The sequence below is a fragment of the Sciurus carolinensis genome, chromosome 14, assembly GCF_902686445.1.
Source record: "Sciurus carolinensis chromosome 14, mSciCar1.2, whole genome shotgun sequence".
In the NCBI taxonomy this organism is placed as follows: Eukaryota; Metazoa; Chordata; class Mammalia; order Rodentia; family Sciuridae; genus Sciurus; species Sciurus carolinensis.
This window is the reverse complement of record NC_062226.1, coordinates 39,368,617-39,379,598: the sequence shown is the minus strand read 5'-3', so window position 1 is coordinate 39,379,598 and position 10,982 is coordinate 39,368,617. Positions and strand designations below refer to the sequence as shown.

Genomic DNA, 10,982 nt, shown 5'->3' with positions numbered 1-10,982 from the left:
AGAATCCCCAAACATAAAAGAAGAAAAATAAACCAGACCTTAGTTATTGGGTTTTCATCAGTGTCCTGATGAGAAATGACTGAAAATTGATTTCAGAATGCATTGTGTACACTTACATTACATCAGTACTTCATGAAGTTCTAATTAAAGAGTTACAGCTTGATTGCTCGGAATAAATCTATGTGTCTTAATAAAAATCCCAAATTAAAGAACCCCATCAAATGGAGGCTCCTCACCTGAAGATGCCCAACCTATTAAAGTTGTTGGTGCTCAGTCAGAACCAAATAGGCCAAGAAGGCAACTGCCTTAACAGGATGTTTCCTAACAAGGTTTATTTCTGCTTGTATGTTAGTTAAACAAAAGTGAATGTCAAAATAACACAGGCAAGATGGATCCTCAGATCAGGGGAGCTAGCCCTTGAATATATGTTATTTGCCTGGAGCTTAGGACAAACCCCAACAGACTTCCAAGGTGGATTCAGATAAATTAGCTGTTAAGCTTTAACGTAAAGTTTTGTGGGTCTTAAAGCCACCAAAGGTGATTAGACCCAAATCTTATTACCAACCTGAAATAGAACAGCTGAACCATTAGGAATATTGAAATATTTGGAAATAAAGAAATTATTCTGAGTTTGTTTAGGTATATTCGACTAGAAGATCTTGGCCCTGGTACAGTATTTAATTTAGCCCTATGTTTCTTGGCTTCAGTTGGCCAATTCAGTCATGGTAATTAAAATTTATGATTAAAAAACTAACCATAAAAATTAAAACTATGATTACTTATGATTCAACAATCCTATTTTGGGGTATATATCCAAAGGAATTGAAATCAGTATGTCAAAGGAATTCACAATTAAGATATAGAATCAAAATATGATGTGTCCATCCATAGATGAGCAGATAAAGAAAATGTGGTATGTATACACAATAGAATACTAGTCAGCCTTAAAAAGAAGGAAATATGATAATTTGTGACAACAAGGATGAATATGGAAGGTTTAGGAAAACAGGCACAGAACCTCACTTTTATGGGAAATCTAACAAAATCAGTCAAACATATGGAAGTAAAAGGTATAATGATGGTAACCAGGGCTGGAGGGTAGGGCTGGGGGAAGTGGGGAGATGTTGACCAAAAGGTACAAGTTTCAGTTAGGAAGAGTAAGTTTTCAAGAGCCATTGCACTGCATGCTGACGATAGTTAATAATAAAGCATTATATATTTCAAAATTGCTGTGAGTTTAAAATGTTCTCACCACAAAAAGTAGTAAGTATGTGAGATGATGGGTATGATAATGAGCTTGATTTAAGCATTCCACAATGCAAACATATATTTAAGAATAAATATATACAATCAAAATTTTAAAAATATTTTTTAAAATTTTAATATTCTAGCTGGTGATGTAGTTCAGTAGTAGAGTTCTTGCCTAGCTTGTGTGAGGCGTAGGGTTCTATCCCCAGCAAAACAAAAAAAAAATTAAAAGTTATGGTTCAGAAGTTGACTAAAAATTAACTTTCACCGGTAAAGTTTTCTCAGTACCCTTTCTTTCTCATTTTTACTTTTTTTAGACAAAAGTAGGGATCTCTCAAATCCCTAGGCTCCAATGATATTCTCACCTTAGCATCCTGGGACTACAGGCACATATCAGTTCTCAAGCCTGACAAGTATATTTGTGATCAGATAATTAATCAGTATAATTCAAAATTCAGAAAAGTTAAAAAGGATACACAAAATTATGAGAGTAAAAATTCTCCCTTCCACTTCTGACTCCTATTCCTCTGCTTTCCTCCCCACTGGTAAATGAGGTCATTAGTTTTTATATGTGTGTATCCTTTCAGAGATGTTTTACAAATGTAAAGCAATTTGGGTCTGAGAGAGAGAGAAAATATATATATACATATATATATTCTTTCTTCTCATTTTTGTACAAAGGATAGTGTATGTCAAAAAAATTTTGTTGAAGACAACCTTCAACTTTTCTAAATGTTTAGCCAACAGGTTGACAACACTCATTCACAGTAACAGTAAGAATTTATTTAGAAGAGGTTTATAATTATTTGGACATAACTTTCCTATGTTCACATATGAACACACCACCAGTAAAACTCCACATCATGTACGACCACAAGAATGGGATCCTAATTAGAATAAGTTATACTCCATGTATGTATAATATGTCAAAATATACTCTACTGTCATGTGTATCTAAAAAGAACAAATAAAAAATAAAATAATAATAAACAGAAGAGGTTTTTCTATCTTGTTAGAGCTGCAATTATATTCAGTTTAGGATCTTTTTTAGTATCTTATGAAATTTTTGGGCACTCTCCATAGAAAAAGAATCATATATGTATGTGCACACAAAAAATGCATATATTATCAGAAAGTTTCATCACTCACACAAACTGCCAACAACAAAAACATCAAAGAAACCAAGGTTCAGGGAAGCTGACTTGCCAAGATTCATATAGTTACTAAATGGTAGAACTGGAATTCAAAGTTGGTCTGCTTAATTCCAAAGTCCATGCTCTACCCTCAGCATGAGAGACCCTTCTGTCCCCTTCCCTGCTACATATCACTGCTCCTAGAGTCCCTCACAGGGGAGGAAGGGCAGAGTAGATGGGGTCATTCAGCAGCTCCTGGAGTCTACCACAACCACTATTTTGGTTAAATCCAACCTAGTGTGATGACTAATCTGTGCTGTTTTGAGAACCAGTTTTATCTCCTTATGCCTTTTACCTAAAAGGTGATACAGGACTGAGAGTAAAGGACACTGGAAAATTAGATGGAGACAGAGTTACTGATGCTTACTTCCAATTTCCTACACGTAGGAATTTAATATAAAAAGTGATAGTGTTCTCCTGTAAGACAACCAGCATCCTAAATCTGATAGAAAATGCAAGAGATAAATGAAAGAGGAGGATCACAAGTTTGAGTCCAACCTCAGGAACTTACCCAGACCCTGTCAGAAAGTAATGTCCAATACACAACCAGTGTTAACTCAACATCATTACGACCATAGCAATGTGTTGGCTGGGTTTTGGGCTTAGTGGTAGAGCACTTGCCTCACATGTGCGAGGCACTGGGTTTGATTCTAAGCACCACATATAAAGAAATAAATAAAAATAAAGGTCAAAAAAAAAGAATGGGAAGTTTTACACTCCACGTATGCCAAAACATGCCAAAATATATTCTACCATCATATATAACTAAAAAGAACAAATACAATATTTTTTAAAAAGGACTGGAGATATGGCTCAGTGGTAGAGCACTCCTGGGTTCAATCCCCAATACCTAAATAAATAAAGTTTTCCAAGAACTTGTTCATTTATCAACTTTCAAGTGACAAATTTGGTAATAATACCAACTATCTTATTTTAATAGGCTCTTCAGTGATACTCCACTTTTCATGCCTGATAATAATAGTTTATGTGTGCACACTTTCTCTCTCTCCTTTCCTTCTCTTCTCTCTCTCAGTAATCTTACTGGGGTTAATTCATTTTATTAGATTTTGCAAAGAACCAACATTTAAAATGTGTTGATTTTTCTCTATTCTATGACTTTCATTTTGTTAACATTTACTCTTGTCTTTATTATTTCAGTTATTCTACCTTCTTAGTTTAATTTCCTGTTCTTTTTCTAAATTTTTGAGATGGAAACTTAATTAAGTCTTTCTCCTCATCTCACACTGGGGATTGAACCTCATGGCCCTCTACTAATGAACTACATCTCCAGTCCTTAGGGAAACCCTACAGTCTCAGTAAGTTGTCGAGGCTGGCCTCAAACTTATGATCCTTTTGACTCTGCCTCTCAATCACTGGGATTACAGGTGTGCACCATTGTGCCCAACTCTTTTTTTAAATATATGCATTTAAAAATTAAAATTTTTCTCTAAGCATGGTCATAATTTATTTGCATATTTTGATATGTCATATTTTCATTATTATTCCATTCATAAGACTTTCAAGTCTCTACTGAGTTTTCTTCTTTGATTCATGGGATATTTGAATATTGTTTTAGTCAACTTTTTGCTGTTGTGACCAAAGACCTGACAAGAACAATTTTAAAAGAGGAAAAGTTTATCACAGGGCTCATGGCTTCAGAGGTCTCAGTCCATAGATGTCTGACTCCACTGCTTGGGGCCTGAGGTGAGGCAGAACACCATGGCAGAAGAATGTGACAGAGAAAAGCAGCTGAGAGCATGGCACCAGGAAGCAGAGGGGGAGAGTTCTCACTGCAGACAAAATACAAACCTCAAAGGCATGCCCCCAACAAACCACCTCCTCCAGCCCCACTCTACTTACCCACAGTTAATCCCCTGGTTAGCTTCAGGTCTCATAACCCAATCATTCACCACTAAACTTTCTTGCATTGTCTCATGCATGAGCTTTGGGAGATACCTCATATTGAAATCATAACAAATGTGTATTACTTAATTTATAAATATATGACAAATTTCTAATTATTTTTGCTATTGATTTGTAGCTTAATATGGAACTCTGAAATTTACGCATTTGAAATAAACATGCATTAGGAAGTCGTTAGGCACACTGTTTTGCTATATACATTAGACCCATTTATTCATTGTCTTCCCAATTTTCTGCATCCCTTCCCAAGTTGATTTCTTCTATATGTTACCGGAAAAAAGTTGTTCAAGTCTGCCGGGAGTTGCCATGGAAATGCAGCGGCCCTAGTTATGTCGCTGCAGCTGGCTTTTCCATGGTGCGTGTTCGTAGAACTGGTTCCTTGGGCTGATAGGAGAGAACAATCTGATCCCTGGTGGACAAACGCTGCACGATGTCTGCCACCCCCTTTCCTCAGCACAGGCCCAAGCCAAGACCCGCGAAGTGCACGTGAGTGGCACTGCGGAGGTGTCTGCTGGCCCTGACAGGGCACTAGTGGCAGTGCCAGGGAGCAGCACCAAGGAGGCAGTGTTGGAGGCCAAGAAGGGTGCTGGCCGGGCCTAGACCACATCACGCAGTGTCTCCAGCAGCAGGGTCTGCAGAGAACTCTCAGGACCAGAGCGATTCCTGGCAGGTAACTTGCTCACATCTGGGAGGTGGCCCAGTGTAGACTTCATGAACTTTGACCCCAAAGGCCATACTCTCGACTACTAAAGCAGAAAATGTAACTGTGACAAAAATTTTAGAAGAGTGGAAAATGCTTATCACCTGGAAGCAGAAGTTCGCATTACATTTACTGAATTTGGAAAATGAAAATATTTATAATTTCCTTGTTGAAAAGCTAGATAACTTTGTTGTCATCAGCCCACCCCAATTCTATCATACTCCAGGATCTGTTGAGAATCTTCCATGCAAGCCTTTCTTGTTGCGGTTGAGAATGCATGGCACAAAGCTCAAGAAGTCTGTAACTTTGTTGGTCAAACCCTGGGAAAACCTTTACTAATCAAAGAAGAAACAAAACAATGGGATGACCAACCAGATGATCCAGACTCTCAAGTTCATTAACAGTTCAACAAAAAATCAGAAGTGCAACAATACAGGCTGCTTCAAAAGTACTTAAAACTCTTGAGGTAGAGGAAAGAGAAGGAAAAAAATCTCTAAAGTTCCAAACAAAATATATTGTATTTGTATTTTTTAATCTATTTTTGTACTTTTTATAAAGTTTCCTTTTGTCCTAAGTATATATATCGTGTAATAGATAAACTGTTTCTTTATAAGATCTTTCAGTCCTTGAATATAGTTCCAGAGGATGTTCACCTTTTCTGTTTTCAAGAACTTACTGAGAAATGTTCTTGGGAAATAAAAGTAATATGGGCACACTTCTGTATACCAACAATTCATACATGTATAATATTATCAATGTATAATATATCAATATATAATATTATCAATATAGGAAAACAACTGACACTTTTATTTCATCTGTTTTATATGATGCCACATTTTTATATAAAAACTAGGCTTCCACAAATTAAAATTTTCAAAGATAAAAATCCTTACATATAAAAGGAATTTTTATAGCCCATCATTTTCTAAATTCATGATTTTAGCTATTTACAAGTTAGTAATTCAGCCTGTTACAGTTTCTGGGATGCTGACAGAATACATGAGACTCCAGGGACAGAAACAAAGTTCTATTACTCATGGAACAAGGAGCAGGAACATCAGCATATTGTCATTGGTTTCCATTGTCCTGAGTTACAAAGGGAAGCACAATATGGCCATAAACATTATAGTTACTCAAACAGCAGGTTTCTTATAGCTGAGGACTACTGAACTGGAAAAATTCATTGCTTTTTATTTATGAGCAAAAGCAAACCTTCTCCTTGTCCTGAAAGGAGACATTGCTTCATCCTTCAAAGAGGCTTACTGTGGAACTCAGTCCTGAGAAATAGCTCAGGTAAAGTCTTGCATTCTTGCCACACCTAGCAAGAAATGTAGGAGGAGGAAATTCATAGAGGACTCTCCTTCTCAATATATCTAATAATTTTCTTACTAGGTCCAGACCATTTTATGAAGATGCAAACCAATAACTTCACAACATTAACAAAAAAAAAAATGATAAACAATACTTTTGAATAAAAGGACAAGGAGGTATACTAGGAAAATACTGTGATGCCCAAAACTGACATAATGCATGAATTAGACTCTTCTACAGGGCTTCTTAGATGATTCTAGCACCCACATAATACAAATACAGTACAAGCTGCATATGTAATGTAAAATATCCTAGTACATGCATTGTAAAAGTAAAACAAAAATCAGTTAAAACTAATACTAATAACATTTTATTTGAGCCAGTATATCTAAAGTATTATCATTTTGGTATATAATAAATATTTCAAAAATTATTAATGAGATTAATATTCTTTTTTTAACTAAGTCTTTTAAAATCCAGTGTATCTTTTACATTATAGCACATTTCAATTCAGATGCTAAATTTTTATCATAAATACTTGATCCGTATTAAATCCCTATAATGTACAGCTTGAAAAATTGATTCACATGCCGAAGTTGTTCCAAACATGCTTAAAAGATCCAGTAACTAGATCAAATATCAGTTTTGAAATTAATTTAAATTAAAAAATTTAAAGAGCTGGGGATATAGTTCAGTTGGTAAAGTACTTGTCTCACAAGCACAAGACCTCTGGGTTCAATCCCCAGCACCGCAAAAAAAAAAAAAAAAAAAAAAAAAAAAAAAAAAAAAAAAAATTTAAAGTATACTTCCTTAGTTACCTTAGTTACACTGCCACATTTAAAGTACTTGAGAGCCATAAGAAGCTATTAGTTACCTGTTTAAACAATGCAAGGACATACACTGATATATAATGATCCTTAAGCTATTTAACAAGTACATGCCATTGCTATTGCATTATATATTATCTTCAAGTGATTGTATCCTAAGTCTGTTACAGCATATGCTTTCCATTCTCCATATATCTAGGACATAGGGTTTTTCCTTTGGTAGGTCTTGATATTCATATATCAATATTTCTTTCCAACAAAATATTCCAGGATATAGTGTTCATCACTACCTACTTTTCTTAAGTAGACCTGAAACAATTAAAATTTAATCATGTGGGCAGATTTTTCTTAGCCATGACTTCATAAGATATTTGGTTCCATCATATTTGATAAAGAAGGTTATCAATTTAGCATGAAATACCTAAGGCAAATTTTTTTTAAGTTAGCAAGCACTTTTTTAAATTAAAAGAATAAAGATTGTTGCTTAAAAAAAATCTGTAGAATGTAATCCTGCACTTCTATAGAGCTGCTAAGGGAAGAAATCCTTCAAAAATTAGACTTGTTTTATCTATGGCATCCTATATTCATAGATTAAAGGTATCAAATTAGCTGTCAATCGATAATGTCTGACACATAGCATAAACTGGAGATTCACAATGAATTATTTAGGGAACCTAAATAACCAAAGCCTACTAGAATAAATCTTTTCCTGAACTTAATCCTGACTGAATGTCTTATGCTAGAACTTTTTAAAAAAATCTTTCCAAAACTAAAAATTTACAATTGCTACTTTCTGAAAGACAGAAGATTTTTTTTGTAATTAAGATATTTGAAACAGACCCACTATATTCTAGGCTTCTTTCTAAATTATTGGTACATATTAATGATACAGAATGGTAGGTATCATTTGTACATGCAGATAACAATTTGATCAGTTTTATTCAATACCCCCTCTTCTCTATCCTACTTATCCCCGTCCTCTACTCCAATGGTCTCCTTTCTACTTTTAGGACATCCATTTTTTTTGTTTTTCCCTTTAGCTTCGATATATGAGAGAAATCAATGACACTTGTCATTTTGAATTTGACTTATTTTGTTTAACATCATTTAAACTACTTTTTAAAAAGAAATGCTATTAAAATAAGGTTTCTGTTACTGATAAGATTTGGAATTTTATTCAATTATAACTAAAAAATTTTAAAATTAAAGATGTTGGGGTTGGGGTTGTAGCTCAGTGGTAATGTGCTTGCCTACCATGTATGAGGCGCTGGGTTTGATCCTCAGCTCCACATATAAATAAATAAATTAAATAAAGACATTTAAAAATTTTTAAAATATTATTCAAATCTTCCACTCTGAGTTTATCCATTTCCCTTTTCACACTGTCAGAATTTGCCTTACATACTTTGAAGTTACCTTATTAGGTTCATGTAAACTTGAATTATTTTATCTTCCTAATGGGTTGACCCTTTAAAATGTCCTCCTCATTTCTAGTAGTATGGCTTAAAATCTATTTTATCTGAGTCTTTAGATGCAAGGTATCCTTCTGAGTAAGAAGGATATACGTGTGGGTGCTTTTCTATTCATTTTTGCTTTTGAATTGGAGTATTAAGACAGATCACATGTAATGAAATTACTCTTATTTGGGTCTGTATCTATCTGGTTAGTACTTGTTTTCCCATTGTACCTCTGCTGTGTTCCTTTTTCATTTTGGTTTTGAATGATTCAAAGATTTACCCTATATTTTTCTCTATTAGAATTTTTAGTGCGATGTATCTATATGTGGTTTCCTTTTGATTTATACCACTGCGTTTTAAAATGTGTCTTGAATTTACAGTTTGATATCTTTAATCAGTCTTGGACATTTTTCATCCTTTATCTCTTGAATATTGTTTCCAAATCATGCTGTTTCTTTTTTATGTATCCAGCCTACATGTGTGTTTGCCCTTGTCGACTAGTCTCATGACTTCAATGCTTTCTTTTCCTCTATATTTTTCAGATTTTTTTTTTTTTAAACCCATCATGCTTCAGCCTGGGCATTTTATGCTGGTCCATCTTTCAGATGACCAATCATTTCTTCAGATGACTCAGACAGGCTGTTAACTCATCCATTGTGTCTTTAATTCCCAGGTATTTGGGGGAGTGGTTAAGAGGGTTATTTTTCCAGTTCCAGGTTGTCTTGGAGTCATCTTATCCTTGGAAGACCCCAAAATTCAATTTTTATCTCCCAGCACTGTGAGAAAGCTCTGTTTTGGCAGTTTTACCTCTTTGCCACCTTTTTTTGATCAGTGAATGCTTTGAGAACATAAGTGACTTAGACTCCTTCTCTGCAGGATTTTGGCCTCTCAAATTTTTGCTGCCTCTGCAACGCTAAACCTCATTTTTTGTGTGCCCAGTCATGAGAAACTGATGACAGCTCTGCTCAAATTCTTTGCCTTTTAGAAGTCATTTTCTGGTTGGTTCTTTGAGCTCTGGGTCCTTGCTGCTTAAGAATCAAAGAGCAATGACTTGAAGGGAAAGCAGTTTAGAATGCTGTGCTCACCTCAGTGAGATTCCCTTCTTGCCAGAATTTTCTCCCATCTTGGCTACTATATTCATATCTCTCAAAAGCCTGCAAACATTTCTCTTTTTAAAATTCAGTGTCCCTAGCCACCCGCTTCATCTCCCAGTGGGAAATTTAATTAGCTGCACACTAGTTCTGACATTACTAGAAGCATAATCCCAAGCTATCCTTCACATTTCATTTCACAAGTGCCTGACACTGCAGGACACTGCAGAGCAAAGGTTCTTGATCTAGAGGACTAGATACAGTTCAAGAGAACCATGAAGTCCTGAGACTGTATGACAAAACTATGTAAATGCTTCAAAAAGATCCATAACTCCCAAAAGAGTTAAGAACCCATGGCTGCTGAATATTCACAAATACTTAATTTGTATTAAATGCTAAATTACCTGTATTAAATACCCAATTTATTAAACTTACTTTATTTTTTGTTGGTTCTTTATAGTTATACATGACACTAGAATCTATTTGGATAAAACTATACAAGCATGGAATATCATCTTATTCTAATTAGAACCCCATTCTTGTGGGTGGGCACTATGGTGGGATTCACTTAGGTATTTCATACGTGTGCATAGAAAACTTATGTTAGAGCAAACTGATTGCCGACCGCCAGTGGAGCACCAGCTGCCTGCTGCTGCCTGGAAGTTCACTGTTACAGTACCTGCAGGTTTGATTACACGTGGCTGCTGCCATTCTGAGACAACAGCCAGGCCCCGTAGGACCCCTGGCCGGACTGACTGAGCCCCATCTCCAGGATCCCTCAGCCCGACTGATCACTCCCTGCCTCTGGGGCCCTCACATCAACTGACTGCTCCCTGCCACCAGGACCCCCAGACCAACTGACTGTGCCCTATCACTGGGACCCCAGACTGACTGATTGCACCCGGCCTCCAGGATCCCACAACCACACCAAACATACTGGACCTCCAGGACCCCTGCCTGATCAACCGCATCCCGCCTCCAGGACCTCCAGGTGACCTCATCCACACCCTGAGCTGCAGCTCCCCATTTGCCAACACATTTTTAAGCCAGAGCGGCCATCTTGGATAATCCTGGAAGCCATAGCTCCGATCTTTAGGTGGGGCAAAACCCATCCTGAGACGCCTGCTGGAGGTTTGAAGCTCATTGTCAGGTACCTCTCATGCATCAGGCTACTGAACACTGGGAGGTTTCATTAGTATATGACTGTTATACTGAAGACTTTCTTTTTT

At 36.1% G+C, this 10,982-nt stretch overlaps 1 pseudogene; it reads left to right on the top strand.

Moving 5' to 3' along the window:
- Positions 1-4,693: 4,693 nt before the first annotated feature.
- Positions 4,694-5,548, top strand: LOC124963970 (interleukin-1 receptor-associated kinase 1-binding protein 1-like; annotated as a pseudogene).
- Positions 5,549-10,982: the final 5,434 nt, after the last annotated feature.